Raw genomic sequence first — 18,929 nt, forward strand, 5'->3', positions numbered from 1 at the left:
TAGAACTGATAGACTAAGATCAGAAAGAAGAGGAGAACCTCCCCTATCAGTGGACTTGGGGAGTGGCATGCATGCAGAAATGGGAGGGAGGGTGGGATCGGGAGGGGAGGAGGAAGGGGCTTATGGGGGGATACAAAATGAATAAAGTATAATTAATAAAAAACTAAAAAAACAACAACAAAAACAACAACAAATGCCCTTCACATGAAATTTTCTTCTTATTTAGTGCTATTAACCAATACTGGAATTAGTAACACACTAACATGTTACTTTTGGCACACCTTTGACCAGCTTGTGACATAACAACACAGTAGGCTTTTACCTTGAGATGTAGAGGAAAACCATTAGCACAAGGGTGTGTATTAATTCCTTGATTTAATGAGACATAAATGGCTGTTAAGAGTAGAGGAAGAAAAACATTCTGTGGACAGTGAGTGCATAGACTTGTTAATGTTCCTCTTTGTGGAGAGGTGAACAGGTGCAGTACAGAATTACTAAGGGATGCAGGGAGGGGAGGAGGGAGGGGCTTATGGGGGGATACAAAATGAATAAAGTCTAATTAATATAAAAAAGAGACCCCCCAAAAAATGAAAACATGTTCCCATAAGATTTCTGTGTGTTTTAAAGAAGCCAAAATTTTCATTGCAATTTTCTTTATTAACTCTTTCTGTTCACAAGCATAGTTCTCCATCACTATACAGACACCTCACTCTTATCAAAAGACCACTGCGTGGGCGAAGGGGGAGTGCTTTATTGATGATGCACATTTGAAGGGCTTGAACTAACTTGTGGTGATTTAAATCTAACATCATATTAATGTACATTTATTATAATGTAATGCTATATTAATATTCCACTTCCCAAAAGCCATTCTGTGTTTTCTTTGCCCAAATGTCCTTTTCAATTTCTACTTTTAACAATCACTCTGTTTGGACTTGGGGAGTGGCATGCATGCAGAAGTGGGAAGGAGGGTGGGGCCGGGAGGGGAGGAGGGAGGGGCTTATGGGGGGATACAAAATGAATAAAGTGTAATTAATAAAAAATTTAAAAAATCACTCTGTAGTTGTTACTTTTCCAGAGTGTTACATCACCGGAATCATGTTGTATATATTCTTCAGATGGGATTCTTCCTTTTGGTAGTATTCACTAAAGGTTTTCCCACGACTTTCCTGTCTTTACAGCTCATTTCAGTGCAGAGCTGGATTACATTCTACTGCGTGGACACACCACCAAGGAAGCCATCCATTCATTCAGTGAGGTGTAACTTGATTGCTTTCAAGTTCTGATAGCAATATCTACCATGACATCCATTCTATTGAATAGATTTTATTAAACTTGACACAAACGAAAGTCATTTACAAGAAAGGAACCTCAAATGAGAAATGCCTTCATGGCTGTAGACAAGCCTGAAGGGCATCTTAAAAATTAATGATTGATGTGAAAGAGCCCAGACCATTGTGGGTGGTAATATCTCTGCTGTGGTGGTTCTGGATTCTAAAAGAAATCAGGTTGAGCAGGCCAAAAGGAACAATGTAGTAAGAACTATTCCTCATGGTCTCTGCATTAGATTCTGCCCCCAGATTTTTGTCCTGTTTGAGCTTCTGCCATGACTTCCTTCAATGATGAACAATAGTGTGAAATCAAAAGCCAAATAAACCCTTTCTTCCCTAAATTTCACAACTTCACAGGCATCATGTTCTAAGATTCCGAGGGCTGGCCACACTCAGATGTATAGTTGTTTCTTATTACTGTTTCCATTTGTGGTTCTTGGTAATAGATGACTCAGAAAATTCCACCAGACCTTCAAAGAAGAGCTAACATCAATACTCTTCAAATTATTCCACAAAATAGAAACAGAAGGAATATTGCCAAACTCATTCTATGAAGCCACAGTCACCTTGGTACCTAAACCTCACAAAGACCCAACAAAGAAAGAGAATTTCAGGCTAATCTCTCTTACGAACATTGATGCAAAAATACTCAATAAAATACTCGCAAACTGAATCAAGAACACATCAAAGATATCATCTACTATGACCAAGTAGGCTTCATCCCAGGTATGCAGGCGTGGTTCAATATACAGAAATCCATCAATGTGATCCACCATACTAACAAACTGAAAGAAAAAAAAAAACACACGATAATCTCCTTAGATGCTGAAAAAGCATTTGATAAAATCCAACATTCACTTACGTTTAAAGTCCTGGAGAGATCAGGGATACAAGGCACTTACGTAAACATAGTAAAGGCAATATACATCAAGCCTATAGCCAACATCAGACTAAATGGAGAGTAACTTATGTCATTCCCACTGAAATCTGGGAGAAGGCAAGGCTGTCCACTATCTCCATACTTCTTCAACATAGTACTTGAAGTTCTTGCTAGAGCAATAAGACAATTAAAGTTCAATGGGATTCAGTTTGGAAAGGAAGAAGTCAAAGTATCAGTATTTGCAGATGATATCATTATATCCTGAATGACCCCTAAAATTCTACCTGAGAACTCCTACAGCTGATAAACACCTTCAGCAAAGTGGCCTGATACAAGATTAACTCAAAAAGATCAGTAGCCCTCTTGTATACAAAAGACAAATGGGCTGAGAAAGAAATTAGGGAAACAACACCATTTACAATAGCCACAAAGGACATAAAGTACCTTGGTGTAACTCTAACCAAGCAAGTCAAAGAAGACTTGTATGAAAAAAAAACTTTCAGTCTCTAAAGAAAGAAATAGAAGATATCAGAAGATAGATAATTTTTTTAATTTAGCTGTTTTCTTACTTTTGTCTGTAATCATCTTTTTATAAAAGTCTATCTGTTTTTCATTTTTTGTGACCATGATAAATTATCTTGACAAAGAGCAAATTAAGAGAGAAAGGTCTTACCTTAGTTCACAGTTCCTGGTTATAGTTGATCATGGCAGGAATTGAAGGCAGCAGAAATTTAAAACAACTAGTTATGTCACACAGTCCTCAAGAGCAATGTTCTAGTTTGCTTCCTGTTGCTGTGATAAGCACCATAACCAAATCAAGTTTGGGGAGGAACAGGTTTACTTGGCTTACAGGCTGCAGCCTATTGTTGAGAGAACCCAAACACAGATTTCTCTAGAAACGTGAAGGCAAGAACCAAAGCTGAGACCACAGAGGGATGCTGTGTTTCTTGCTTTTGCCAGATACTTTTATTTATATCCCAGGCCCACTTGCCCAGGGATGTCACCATTAAAAATGGTCAGGTCAGAGCTTTCCTCCTTCAATTAGCAGTCAAGAAAATGCCCCCACAGACATTCTTACAGACCAATATGAGGGAGACTATTCTTTCTGGGTATGTCTCGGTTTGGGTTGAGTTGATAAATGAAGCTAACGATAACAAGGAGAGAGAAATGTGTTTATGCTTACTACTCAGCTTGCTCTCTCTACTCTTGTGCATGAAGATCAATGATATTTCAGGTTTGCTAAAGCAAGATCATAATTGATACTCAGGAAGCCATTAAAAGAGATTGTGGCCTAATTCACTTAACAATAATATTCATGGGCAAGACAGAAGAGATGGCTCAGTGGTTAAGAGTACTTGTAACTCTTACAGAGGACTCAAGATCAGTCCCAAGTAGCCCAGTAGGTTGTCTTACAAGTATCTGTAAATTCAGAAAGAAGGGGGAGATAGAAAGACCTGGATGGGACAAAGAACTCCAAAAGGAGACAAACATAGCCAAAAAAACAAAACAACAACAACAACAAAAAAAAAAAAAAAAAAAAAAACAAAAAAAAAAAAACAGCCCTTGGTGCCCTAAAGAGACTGATAACCCAACCAAAGACAATGCATGAAGAGGACTAAAACCCCAGCTCAGATGTAGTCCATAGACTCAGCCTCCAAGTGGATTTCCTAGAAAGGGGAGCAGAGGCTTTCTCTATCATTAACTTAGTGGCAGGTTCTCTGATCACCTCTCACCTCTAGGGTGCAGCATTGCCAGGCCACAGACGAAGACAATGCAACCAGTCCTGATGAGACCTGATAGGCTAGGGTCAGATAGAAAGGGAGGAAGTCCTCCCCCATCAGTGGACTAAGGGAGGGCTTAGAGGGAGAAGAGTAAGAGAGGGTAGGATTGGGAAGAGATAAGGGAAGGGGCCACAGCTGGGATACAAATTGAATAAATTGTAACAAATGATAATAATAATAATAATAATAATAATAATAATAATAATAATAATAATAATTTCAGCTCCAGGGAATAAAATGCCTTTTTCCTTGCCTCCATGGGCATCTACACACACATGCACACATACATAGATACCCAGAGTTATGAAAGTAAATGATAAAAAAGAAGTTGTAATAGATATCTTTGGTTAATGTTACATGCAAATTAGTTAAAATATTGGGAAATAGGAATTACTAAGCTGTAATTAGGGAGAGTCCCCACTGAATTATATGCTTTAAAGTTCTGCAAAGTAATTAAACTTTTAGTTCAGCATTTATTATGCTAAGAAAGTTAAGTTAATGAGTCAATTCAGAATTTTAAGTTACATGCAGAGGAACAATGCATATATACTTGCAAAGGATATCAAATTGATTGAAATGCCATAACAATTTACTTTTATTTGCTACAAGCAGACAAGGAAAATGCTACAAGTACCTGCTTATTAGGAACATAATAGAAACTGTCCTGCACACACAAAGTATGTCTTTGTCACAAAATTCCTTCTTTTCATTAAAGAATTTGCTTTTAATTGCATGTGTGTGTGTGTGTGTGTGTGTGTGTGTGTGTGTGTGTGTGTGTGCACATGAGTGCAAGATCCCATGCCAACCAGGAGAGGATGCTGGATTCCCTGCAGGTAATTGTGAACCTCCCAACGTGAGCAGTAGGAACTTGTGGGTCTCTTACCTGCCGAGCCCTGTCTCTACCCTCTGTCACAGAAATCTCCATGGAGAGCAGGTAGTTCTATTTATTTACACTGAGTAAAGCATGACAGTGTGTTATTTTTATTAGATCTTTTTCTTAGGTTCAGTAGAAGGTAAAAGTCAGTGGCCTGTTAATCAGATAGTCACCTCCCTCACCTGTAACTGTCTGCTTTTGCTTTGCCTTGCTTTTCTTTATGTCTTACTGATATCAACATGCATGTGATATCATTGGAATCCTTGCATCTGTTCAAATAGAGCGCTGCATTGAAAATATGGGCCAGTGGGTGAAGCATTTGCAATCCAAGCATGGTAAGTTGAATTCAGATCTTGAAGCCAGATGTGGTAGAGAACATTTATAATCCTGTTAATCTTACAACAAGTGGGAACCAGAGACAGAGAATACAGGAGTCTTGTGGGCGGGCTAGCTGGCTATAAGCCACATCAGACCTGTATGAAAGGGGAACACTGACACCTGAGCTTTTCTTTTGAATGCCACATGAGCACCTCAGAAAGCATAATATTAAAGAACTTTAACACATACAAAGAAATAAAAAAATCAAAAGTAATCTTAATGGTATTTTTGAAATTATCCTAAATAAAATTGCATTATTTTAGATATTTATATCATAATTTTATAAAGAACCAATAACAGACTTTTGAGAAGATTAAATATTTGGCAAGAATGCACAGATTCTGTGAATATGTAAGTTTGTATTTGACACTTGGCTATTTTTGAAACACGTTTCTGTTTTCCTGCAGTTACTATATTTAAGTTTGGTGTCAGTCTTTGAGAGGTTGAAATATAGAAATCAACACATTTTGAAAGGTTTAGAGATACCAAGTTTTTCTACACCTACTAATTTTTTTTCACACAAACATAAATTTACTGGAAAAAGACTAAGAACAAAAATGTACTTTTTCTGCAAAATAGTGCTTATTTTTAAGTAAAGTCAAAATTGGTTTTTGTAGCAATTTCAATGTCCATAAATACTTATATGCTTGATCTGAGGCAGAGATAGTAAAGTATATGCTTGCACGGAGGGGGTTATTGACATTGAGGTTAGTATTTCTCAGTATTCAATATTATTTTAACAATAATGCATTGAAGAAAAGCTTTTAAAAGATTTTTAAAAAATTGTTTGTGTGTGTTTTGTGATGGGTATGTTCACATGAGTTCAGTGGAGTCTTGAACAAATCAGCCGATGTCCTGTCCTGAACAAAACAAAACAAAAGGAGGGTTGTTGGGGCTTACAGGCCAGCCAGTCTAGCCAAACCAGAGAGAAACCCCGGTGGAGAGCAATAGAGGAAGATACTCAAGGTTGTCCTCTGGTTTCTACATGATATCTCTCTACCACCAACATATGTACAACACACACACACACACACACACACACACACACACACACACAACAAGCAGAAAGAGAGCATACTTTTTCTGTAGTCATGTGTGTTCATATTTCTAACAAAGAAACACAATTGTCTATCTTAAGTGTCTCTCTGCTGCCACTACCAGCTTCACTTCTAATCTCTAGCCCATAAATGTGTGTCACTCACCATCTTTCCTTTTCTTCTCATTCTACAAGCAACTTCTCAATCATGATTTGTAATAGAATCATACACTGGAGACTTCCTGTCTCAACCCTGCTACCTCATTGGCATAGTTTGAACTAATATATCACCTTGACCATGAAAGCTGATTTCTGCTTGTTTCTCTGCAATATTATAATAAAACAAAAATTATCAACATGACAGCTTGGCCTTAAGAATACAAAAAGCAATCAGAGAAAAGAAAATTTCATCCAGAGCCTGTAACCCAAACGGATGGGAGCCAGATCTGAACAAGGGGGAAAGTCAGCAAAGAAAAATTACAACCCGAGTAATGACATCCAAGGTTGTCATCTGGCTACCACATGCACGTGTGCAATCACGCTTGTCTACCTGTGCACACACAGAGAACATAACATGTACGAACACATGGTAGACCTAATGTCGCACTGTGGGGGAAAGCCCTCTCATTGAACAGAACTTAGTCAACGTAATGCACAGGGGAAGCAATGTGAAAGAAAGTGTACTTCGAGTGTCCAGCAGCGGTAACTTGGCTGATTGGCCAGGTTTCTAAACAGGTTAGTGAAGACTTCAGAGGTAAAGAAGATGTGTCTGGCTGAAGGTATGGGAGTGTGTATGTGTGTGTGTGTGTGTGTGTGTGTGTGTGTGTTTATATTCATCCTTGGCATTTGAGTGAAGGTCGGAGGTCAGAGAAAACCTTGCAGGAATTGTTTCTCTCCTTCCACAGTGTGAGTTCTGGGTGTAGAACTGAAATAGTCAGACTTAGCAACAAGCACCTTTACCAGGTAAGCCATCTGTTCAGACTACCGAAAGATTTTATTGTTGATACTCGTCTCTAATGAGTTACACATTATTCACATGCACGAGAATACATAATGAGACCTTATATCTACCTCACAACAATAGGACACCTACTGCCATATTTTAGATGAAATAGTTTCCAATGTCATGCATGTAGTAGCTCAGAGAGGTTGATGGGAAGTAAGGAGAAAATTTTTGAGTATTATTTCTCAATCAATGTCTATCTTTTTGTTTTGCTTTCATGACAGTCTCTCCTTGGCCTGAAACTCTCCATGTGAGCTAGCATGAGTGAGCAGCAAGTGGCCAGTCTTGCTTGTCTCCACCTCCCCAGTTCTGGGAGTGTAAGTGCTTACCACCATTCTGAGCAAACTCAGAATTCATGACAGGGACAAGGCAAAGTCTTTGGCAGTGGATCCACCTTTCCTGCTGCTAGAACCATTGACCTCAATCCAGTTCCTTCCACCTTTGTAATGAGAGCTTTTAGGTTCAGGAGCTCCACAAGGAGAGCAATAGAACAAGAAAATTTGAACACAGGGAACTTCCCAGAGACTCATACTCCAACCAAGGACTATCCGTGGAGATAACCTAGAACCCTGACAATGCAGCCACTTCTGATAACTGGTAGACTAAGATCAGAAAGAAGGAGAGGAGGACCTCCCCTATCAGTGGACTTGGGGAGGGTCCGTGCAGAAGGGGGGAAGGGTGGGACCGGGAGGGGAGGAGGGAGGGCCTTATGGGGAGGATACAAAATGAACAAAGTGTAATTAATAAAAGTTAAAAAAAACTTACATTTTTTATATGCATGAAAGAACAATACCTTCGTACAGGTGGCTCATGAACATGAACAAATTTGTATTTCAACTCAGCCTCCCCCATTTTTGGTCTTGTGGTATACTTTCTCTTCCCTTGCCCTTTCTCCTTTTCTGACCTGCCTTTCTATACAATCTTTCTGACATTTGGGGATAAACACCTTTAGCCATATTTTTAGGGTAATACCTTATACATCTTTGGCAATTGCTACTCAGCGTACTCATTTCAATAATATCTAATTCTGTTGTGTGACAACTCCCTTCAAATTGAAGCATTCTATCCAGAAGAAAGGAGGGAGACACATGCGTAAAGTAACATTTTACTTTATGAAGTAAACAATTTTCAACTCTTAGGAAGGTTCTGAATCTAGTAAGACTTATATGGCCCCTTTCCAATATTCAAAGCAAACAGAAAGTCCTGTATGTTTGAGCTACCGAAGGATACTCTGAGCATCTGCCTGCTTGAAAGTTGTGCAGAAAGGATACAACTTTAATTAGTTGGCCCCTGTGTGACTGCCAGTCATACAGCTACATTTGATTCATTTATCCTCTAGAAAGTAATCTTTCACTCTTAGTCTTGTAAGTCCTATAAACTCATTGATTCACCAGGCTGGACATTTGTGGAGTTTGTACATTGTTCTGTCACTGGCTCCCAGTGGGGGATGAATAGTTGTCTGTTCATCAGTAAAACGATGAGCAACTTCAGTAAGATCACCTTTTTCTAGGGCCCCGGAATCCTTTATGGCTGAGCTATAAATATACAGCATTCTTACAGCTATGGGGATCTCAAATTATGCTTGATTGATGGCTCAATAATATAAACTGGAAAATGGCCTTTTCAGATAGTTCGAAGATAAAAGGATCAGAGTCATACATGGAAATGTCTGTGGTTACAAAGCAGCACAGATGCCTGATTACTTGACATTGAGGAGGAGGTGGAAAAACATTTCTAACTGTATTCCCATGAACCCATTCTACCATCAGGCACCAGAGGTTGCACTTCCTTTGCTTTGGTTTTGTGTGCATATATGCATGCTTCCTCATCACTGTGTTATGTGCATGTATGTGTGCACACAGGTACACCTGTGTGTGTGTGGGGGGGGTGCATATGGAGACCTTAAGATGATTTTGGAAGTCTTCCAAGATCATTTCTACCCTAGTCATTGAGTCAGGACCTTTCTCCTGAGCCCAAAACACGTCTATATAAGATAGTATGGCTAACCAGCACTTGTGTGCGTGTGTGTGTGTGTGTGTGTGTGTGTGTGTGTGTGTGTGTGTACAACTCATAGCACTTGAGAGGAGGTCAGAGGACACCTTACAGGAGTTGCTCTTCTTCCACCAGGTTTCTGCCTTAGTAATGGAATTATAAGTGGGTCCATTTGGTGTTTTGTGTGGCTTCTGGGGTCCCCGCACTCATGTGGTGTTCTGAACAGAGCACTTTACCTGTCTGTCATCTCCCAAGCTCACCAACAGCTCTTATACAACAGCTGTTTCAATGTACACAAAACCCAGCTGTGATTGGTAAACCAGCTTAAAATCCTTTGGGAAGATTAGGGCCAGAGAATACTCATTTAGGAGAAAATTTTTAGAATATTTAAATAACATTTTAAAGATCTGATTCTTTTGTTGTTATTATTTTGAAACCAGGCATCCACTCTGGTTTCCAATTTGCTATGTATGTTGCTAAGAAGGATCGTGGATTTCTGATCCTTCAGCCTCTACCTTCCAAGTGCAGGAGGTAAAGGCCAAGGCACCACATTTGGTTTATGAAGTGCTGGAGTTCAAGTCCTGAGTTTTACACATAACTAAGCAAGCACTGTACCAACTCAGCCACTTCCTAGGCCCCAGTTTTATAAAATTAAGTGGTTTTAGCTTATTAAATAGAAAACATGCACACGACCATTTACGCTGCATATTCCTGGCTGGCCTTCAGCTTGCAATACGGACCATGGTAGCCACTGGCTCATCTGTCTCTGCCTCCAAAATGATGGGATTAAAGGCTTGCAGGACTATGCCCAGATGCAAACTCTTAATTATTTTGGTTGTGTAAACATCAATACTCATGAAACTCAGAGTTAAGTAATAGTTCAGTGCTGATAAATTGGTAAACATCAGAGATTATGTAGCACTTTAGTGAGAGAAACACAGACCTCAAAAATATAACTACCACCTTTCTCACGGTTTATGACAGCAGAAGTATGGACCAGTACTCATGAGCAAAGCCATGATAACAGGCTTCGCTTTGTAATAATATATTTTTGTTGTGACTATTTTTCTTTCTACTCTATGATTTCTGCAGTCTTTGTTCCCTGAAAGCCACATGGCACAAGAGAAGCTCCTGAAAGAACATAACCCCCCCACTTCTGAAAAAACAGCAACAAACAAACAAACAAACAAAACAGCAACATACAACTCTCCAGGTTTGTTGGTTTGAAATGGTTCACAAAGTTGTGTGTTCATTAGGACAATGGGAAGCAACCCAGCTGGGTAGGGAATTTTTTTTTTAATTACACTTTATTCATTTTGTATCCCCCCATAAGCCCCTCCCTCCTCCCCTCCCGATCCCACCCTCCCTCCCCTTTCTGCATGCATGCCACTCCCAAAGTCCACTGATAGGGGAGGTTCTCCTCTTCTTTCTGATCTTGGTCTATCAGTTCTCATGAAAAGTGGCTGCATTGTCCTCTACTGTGGCCTGGTAAGGCTGCTCCCCCCTCAGGGGGAGATGATCAACGAGCAGGCCAATCAGATTATGTCAGAGGCAGTCCCTCTTCCCATTACTATGTAACCCATTGGACACTGAACTGCCATGGGCTACATCTGTGCAGGGGTTCTAGGTTATCTCCACAAATAGTCCTTGGTTGGAGTATGAGTCTCTGGGGAGTTCCCTGTGTTCGAATTATCTTGTTCTGTTGCTCTGCTTGTGGAGTTTCCGTCCCCTCCAGCTCTTACTATTTCCCACTTCTTACATAAAATTCCATTCACTCTGCCCATCAGTTGTCGATCAGGCTCAGCATCTGCTTTGACAGTCTGCATGGCAGGGACTTTCAGAGGCCCTTTGTGGCAGGTTCCAAGGTTGTTTCCTGTTTTCCTCTGGCTTTCAGAGGCCCTCTGTAGCAGGTTCCGAGGTTGTTTCCTATTTTCTTTTTCTTCTGATGTCCATCCTCTTTGCCTTTCAGGATGGGGATTGAACATTTTACTTAGGGTCCTCTCTTTTGCTTAGTTTGTTTAGATGTACAGATTTTAGTGGGTTTATTCTATGTTGTATGTTTATATGAGTGAGTATATACCATGCCTGTCTTTTTGCTTCTGAGACAACTCACTCAGGATGATCCTTTCCAGGTCCCACCATTTACCTGCAAATTTCATGATTTCCTTATTTTTCATTGCTGAGTAATACTCCATTGTATAGATGTACCACAGTTTCTGCATCCATTCTTCAGTTGAGGGGCATCTGGGCTGTTTTCAGCTTCTGGCTATTACAAATAAAGCTGCTACAAACATGGTTGAGCAAATGTCCTTTTTGTGTACTTGAGCCTCTTTTGGATATATGCCTAGGAGTGGTATGGCTGGATCTTGAGGAAGCGCTATTCCTAGTTATCTGAGAAAGCGCCAGATTGATTTCCAGAGTGGTTGTACCAGTTTACATTCCCACCAGCAGTGGAGAAGGGTTCCCCTTTCTCCACAACCTCTCCAGCATGTGTTGTCCCTTGAGTTTTTCATCTTGGCCATTCTGATGGGTGTAAGGTGAAATCTCAGGGATGTTTTGATTTGCATTTCCCTAATGGCTAATGAGGTTGAGCATTTCTTTAAGTGCTTCTCTGCCATTCGATATTCCTCTACAGAGAATTCTCTCTTTAGCTCTGTTCCCCATTTTTTAAGTGGATTACTTGGTTTATTGCTTTTCAGCTTGTTTAGTTCTTTATATATACTGGATATGAGTCTTCTGTCAAATAAAGGGTTGGTGATGATTCTTTCCCAATCTGTAGGCAGTTGCTTTGTTTTGATGACAGTGTTCTTTGCTTTACAGAAGCTTTTCAATTTCATGAGGTCCCATTTATTGATTGTTGCTCTTAGAGCCTGTGCTGTTGGTGTTCTGTTCAGGAAGTTTTCTCCTGTACCAATGAGTTCCAGGGTATTCCCCACTTTTTTTCTAGCCGATTTAATGTGTCTGGTTTTATGTTGAGGTCTTTGATCCACTTGGACTTCAGTTTTGTGCAGGGTGATAAGTATGGATCTATTTTCATTTTTCTACATGTAGACATCCAGTTGGACCAGCACCATTTGTTGAAGATGCTATCTTTTTTCCATTGTATGGTTTTGGCATCTTTGTCAAAAATCAGGTGTCCGTAAAAGTGTGTGGGTTTATTTCTGGGTCTTCTGTTCGATTCCATTGATCCACCATTCTGTTTCTATGCCAGTACCATGCAGTTTTTATAACTGTTGCTCTATAGTACAGCTTGAGATCAGGGCTGGAGATACCTCCAGAAGATCTTTTATTGTAGAGGATTGTTTTAGCAATTCTCGGTTTCTTGTTATTCCATATGAAGTTGAGAATTTTTCTTTGCAGGTCTGTAAAGAATTGTGTTGGCAATTTGATGGGAATTGCATTAAATCTGTAGATTGCTTTTGGTAAGATGGCCATTTTTACTATGTTAATCCTGCCAAGCCATGAGCATGGGAGATCTTTCCATCTTCTCATATCTTCCTCTAATTCTTTCTTCAGAGACTTGAAATTTTTTTCATACAAGTCTTTGACTTGCTTGGTTAGGGTTACACCAAGGTGCTTTATGTCATTTGTGGCTATTGTGAATGGTGTTGTTTCTCTAATTTCCTTCTCCGCCCTTTTGTCTTTTGTATATAGGAGTGCTACTGATTTTTTTGACTTAATTTTGTATCCGGCCACTTTGCTGAAGGTGTTTATCAGCTGTAGGAGTTCCCTGGTAGAGTTTTTGGGGTTACTCATGTATATTATCATATCATCTGCAAATAGTGATAATTTGACTTCTTCCTTTCCCATCTGTATCCCCTTGATCTCCTTCAACTGTCTTATTGCTCTAGCAAGGACTTGCAGCACTATGTTGAAGAGATATGGAGAGAGTGGTCAGCCTTGTCTTGTTCCTGATTTCAGTGGGATTGCTTTAAGTTTCTCTCCATTTAGTTTGATGTTGGCTATAGGCTTGCTGTATATCGCCTTTACTATGTTTAGATATGTGCCTTGTATCCCTGATCTCTCCAGTACTTTAAACATGAATGGACGTTGGATTTTGTAAAATGCTTTTTTCAGCATCTAGGGAGATTATCATGTGTTTTTTTTTCTTTCAGTTTGTTAATATGGTGGATCATATTGATGGATTTCTGTATACTGAACCACCCCTGCATACCTGGGATGAAAACTACTTGGTCATAGTGGATAATATCTTTGATGTGTTCTTGGATTCAGTTTGCAAGTATTTTGTTAAGTATTTTTGCAACAACGTTCATAAGGGAGATTGGCCTGAAATTCTCTTTCTTTGTTGAGTCTTTGTGAGGTTTAGGTACCAAGGTGACTGTGGCTTCATAGAATGAGTTTGGTAATGTTCCTTCTGTTTCTATTTTGTGGAATAGTTTGAAGAGAATTGGAGTTAGCTCTTCTTAAAGGTCTGGTAGAATTCTGCGCTGAAGCCATCTGGTCCTGGGCTTTTTTTGGATGGGAGACTTTTAATGACTGCTTCTATTTCTTTGGAGGATATAGGACTATTAATTGATTTACCTGGTCTTGATTCAGCTTTGGTAAGTCAAATCGATCAAGAAAATTGTCCATTTCATTTAGATTTTCAAATTTTGTGGCATATAAACTTTTGAAGTAAGTCCTAATGATTGTTTGGATTTCCTCAGTGTCTGTAGTTATGTCCCCATTTTCATTTCTGATTTTGTTGATTTGGATGGTGTCTCTCTGCCTTTTAGTTAGCTTGGCTAAGGGTTTGTCGATCTTGTTGATTTTCTCAAAGAACCAGCTCTTGGTTTCATTGATTCTTTGAATTGTTTTATTTGTTTCTAATTGATTGATTTCAGCCCTGAGTTTGATAATTTCCAGCCATCTACTTCTTTTTGGTGTGTCTGCTTCTTCTTTTTCTAGGGTTTTTAAGTGGGCCATTAAGTTGTTTGAATGAGCTGTCTCGAATTTCTTCTTGAAGGCACTTAGTGCTATGAACTTTCCTCTTAGCACTGCTTTCATTGTGTCCCACAAGTTTGGGTATGTTGTGTCTTCATTTTCATTGAGTTCTAGGAAGACTTTAATTTCTTTCTTTATTTCTTCCCTGACCCATCTGTCATTTAGTAATAAGTTGTTCAGTTTCCATGTGTGTAGGCTTTTTGCTATTTCTGTTGTTGTTGAGGTACAGCTTTATCCCGTGGTGATCAGATAGGATACATGAGATTATTTCAATCTTGTATCTGTTGAGGATCGCTTTGTTACCAACCATATGGTCTATTTTGGAGAAGGTTCCATGAGGTGCTGAGAAGAAGGTAAATTCTTTTGTGTTTGGGTGTAAGGTTCTGTAAATTTCTGTTAGGTCCATTTGATTCATGACCTCTGTTAGAGACATTGTTTCTTTGTTTAATTTCTGTTTTGTTGACCTGTCCTTTGTTGGGAGTTGGGTGTTGAAGTCTCCCACTATAATGTGTGGAGATCTATGCATGGTTTATGTTTTATCAATGTTTCTTTTACAAATGTGGGTGCTCTTGTATTTGGTCATAGATGTTCAGGATTGTGATGTCTTCCTGGTGGAATTTTCCCTTGATGAGTATGAAGTGTCCTTCCCCATCTCTTTTTATTAATTTTGGTTGAAAGTCTATTTTATCAGATATTAGAATGGCTACTCCTGCTTGCTTCTTGTGTCCATTTGCTTGGAAAGTCGTCTTCCAGGCCTTTACCCTCAGATAATGTCTATCTTTGTGTCTTAGGTGTGTTTCTTGTATGCAACAGATTGCTAGGTCTTGTTTATGCATCCATTCTGTTAGTCTGTGTCTTTTTATTGGAGAATTGAGTTCATTGCGGTTGAGAGAGATCAATGACTAGTGGCTGTTAGATCCTTTGATTTTGATGTTGGCTATGGTCATAAGGTTGTGTGCTTGGTTGCTTTTTTTTTTTTTTTTTTTTGCTGTAGTAAGGTTAATTATTTCCTGTGTTTTCTTGACAGAAGCTAAATTTCTTGGGTTCTATTTTCCCCCTCCAGTGTCTTCTGTAATGCTGTATTTGTGTGTAGGTATTGTTGAAATTTGTTTTTGTCATTGAATATCTTGTTTTCTCTGTCTATGAGGACTGAGAGTTTTGCAGGGTATAGTAGCCTGGGCTGACATCTGTGTTCTCTTAGGGTCTGCATGATATCCATCCAGGCCCTTCTGGCTTTCATAGTCTTTGTTGAACAGTCATGTACGTTTCTGATGGGTTTGCCATTATAAGTTACTTGGCCTTTTTCCCTTGCAGCTTTTAGTATTTTTTCTTTGTTCTGTATACTTACTGTTTTGATTATTATGTGGCGGGAGGATTTTCTTTTCCGGTCAAATTTGTTGGGTGTTCTGTAGGCCTCATGTATCCTTATTGGCTTCTCCTTTAACTTGGGGAAATTTTCTTCAATGATTTTGTTGAAAATATTTTCTGGGCCTTGGAGAAGGGAGTCTTCTTTTTCTTCTATTCCTATTATTCTTAGGTTTTGTCTTTTCATATTGTCTTGGATTTCTTGGACGGTCTGTGTCAGGAATTTTTTGTATTTAACATTTTCTTTGACAGATACATCGATTTCTTCCATTGTATCTTCTACACCTGAGATTCTTTCTTCCTTTTCTTGTAGTCTGTTGGTTATGCTTACCTCTGTAGTTCCTGTTTTCTTCCCTAGATTCTTCCTCTCCATTATTTCCTCCATTTTTTTTCTTTAATTTTTCTAGTTCTATCTTCAGGTCTTGAGTTGTTTTGTTTACTTCCTTCACCTGTCTGCTTGTATTTTCCTCTTTTTCTTTTAGTTCCTTCAACTCTGTCTCTTTTATTTCTTTCAGTGATTTAATTATTTCTTCTCTGAAGGCCAGAAGCTGTTTGGCTGCATCTTCCCATATTTCTTCAAGGATGGCCATAATCTGCTTGTCTTTCACTTCCTCCATTTCTTTATGGATAGCCATGATCTGTTTGGTTTTATCTTCCTCTAATTTTTTACGTATTTTATTTGTTTCCTCTATTATCATCTTCATCATCATAGATGTAAGGTCATCTTCTTGATTTTCTATTATGCTGCATTGTCCAGGGCTGTTCACCCCTGGATGGCTGGGTTCTGGAGATGCCATATTGCTCTGTCTTTTGTTGGTTGAGCTTTTACACTGACCTCTACCCATTGGGCTGATTTAGGTGTTGGCTGTTAGTTTCTGTGCTTCCTGGAGTCCTGAGGTAGGGTGAATCCCCTTCGCTGGAAGATGATTTTTCCTGAAGGAGTCCTTCTCTGCTTTTTGGTTTTGTTCACTGTATGGCCAGTGTTTCTCAGGAGTTGCCACTACTCACCTCAGGTTTATAGCCGTGAGTAGTAGCTGTGGTCTTTGTTAGGCAGGGGGGGATCTCCTCTTACCCATAGAAGTTCTCAAGACAGCTGCCCCACTGCTGGGTTTCTTGTTATATATTTAGTGTGCTGCTGCTCACTAAATTTCCATGTACAGTCCTCTTGAAGAAACTGCTGATTCCCTAGCTGTGGGGTTTTCTCCCAACAGGGAAACTCAGTCTGTTATCCTGGGGCACACAGTTCTGTCTGGGAAAGTGAGAGGTACACTCAACAAATCTCTGGGCTGGAGGCTGATTGCTCTGCTCTGGGCCTGGAGGATGTGCACCTAGGTTGAGTTGGCACCTGGAGGCACTGCTCTGGTCTGGAGGCTGGGTGCCTCACTTTGGACCAGAAGCTGTGTGTCTCTGTCTGGGAAGGCGGCTGCAGGCACTGCTCTGGTCCAGACGCTGTGGGTGCAGCCCTCTTTAAGGACCAGGGATTACCACAGTTTTGACAGTCTAGCTAGGGATAACTGGTTGATCCTTGGCACAGTATCTGAGGGCTGCTGTAATGGCTCTCTGGTTTTTGTAGGTGTGAGGATGCAGCTGGGTGTCCCAGTGCCCTAGGGGAACTCAATATTGGCAGCTGAGCACAGCACTCCTGCCTGCATTAGAGCCTAGAGTCTGCGTGAATCCAGGGAGTCTTTTGGTGCTGGGTGTTCTAAGCGTTAGAGCTGATGATCCCCTTCGCTGGGGGTTTCCTCCTGCCAGAGACGCCCAGTTTTTGCTTTGGGGACCGCTGTTTTGTCTAGGGTGGCGATTTGAACCCACAGGCACTGATGCCCACTTGTGGCTCCACCTTTCTGGCTGTTCGGAGCCTTGGCTGCTGCCTAAACTGGGTAATTTTCCCTAGACCGTTTCGGGGTGGGGGTGTCTGCTGAGTGCTCTGAGATCAGACCAGCCTTTTCCCTCCCTGTGGGTTTGCACCTGCCAGTGAAAGGCAGTCTCTGGTGCCTGGTGCCCTGGTGCCCACAATTCTATTTGAGGCGGCTAATCAGGCGCGCAGGCAGGACTCTGTGCAGGCGCCTGGGTCCCAGCTCTGGCTCCGGGCTGGCTCTTGGGGCACCTGAGGAACCCGAGTCCTTTCCAGGGGATGTCTGGGTGACCTGAGGTCGGTCCCAATCGTTTCCTGCTCCGTGGGGTTATCTCTCGACTGGGAAATCCAGTCTATGGTGTTGTGGGCCCACAGTTCAGTCTGGGACAGTGACCAGATCACGCTGGGGAGTAGCTCTGGGCTGGCGACCAAGGGCCTGGCGGAACAGGAATCTCTTCTGCAGTTTAGCCGGGTGAGTTAAACCTGATTGAATCCCCCACCGTGGGGTATCCTCTCACCTGTGAAACACAATCACTTGTGTTTTATGGCCGAGAGTTCTGATTGCTGGTCACTGTGCCAATTCTGCTGTGCTGCTCCTCAGAATGAGAGTTCTCCCAGCGCTGCCATCTTACCCCGCCCCTGGGTAGGTAGTTTTGACCTCCACTGGCTGGGTGACTTAGGGTCAGAAATGTCTCTTTTGTAAGATTCTGTTTTTTATTTTAAAACTGCTATCATAGAATTTATCTCCAAGCTAAATTGGGATAATTTAAAACTCATCCATGGATGTCAATGATTCATAGGGAAAACCCAAATCAAATCCCATTCTTTTCCTTTGTTCTCATTTTATTTTTCCTTTGAGATAGGGTCTCAGGTATCTATCCCAGGCTGCCTTTTAACCCATTCTGTAGCTGAGGATAACCTCAAAGTTTAGATTTTCCTACTTTTACATTCTAAATCGAGGGGTTACATCATCATGCCGTGTTTATGCTGGGCTAGGAATGGGGTCAAGAGCCTCCTGTCCTGAACCTAGTGTCCACATCCCCAAACCCTTCTCCCTATTTTTAAAAGCCAGTTGCTGTCTGTGTAAGAACATTAAGGCTGCTGAACAACACTGCCATCTTTTGTTGCAGCAAACTGCGAATATGATTGAAGAGAACATGCTATGATTTGTCTCCACTGATATTTGCTGTTGTAAAAAAAAAAAATCATTCCAAATATCAAAGGGCAAGGATTCTTCACTTTAACAAAACACTAAACAATAAACAGCTGAAGTTTCTAAAAGAAAGAGCAAGTGAATGGGGGCATGTTGACAACCTGGACAAGAAAAGGGAAAGGGCAGACAGAGACAAGAGCAAATCTGAAGCTTGGTTAACTTTCAAGCCCATGTCACCTTGTGCCAGAGGCTTTCTTAAGAACTGGGACAAGAATAATGAGCTAAGGAGATGGGTTGTCAGTCCCACACAGCTGGCATGTGTGGGGAATTATGGGGA

This window comes from Psammomys obesus, unplaced genomic scaffold, assembly GCF_907164565.1.
Source record: "Psammomys obesus unplaced genomic scaffold, mPsaObe1.curated_primary_1811, whole genome shotgun sequence".
Classification (NCBI taxonomy): domain Eukaryota; kingdom Metazoa; phylum Chordata; class Mammalia; order Rodentia; family Muridae; genus Psammomys; species Psammomys obesus.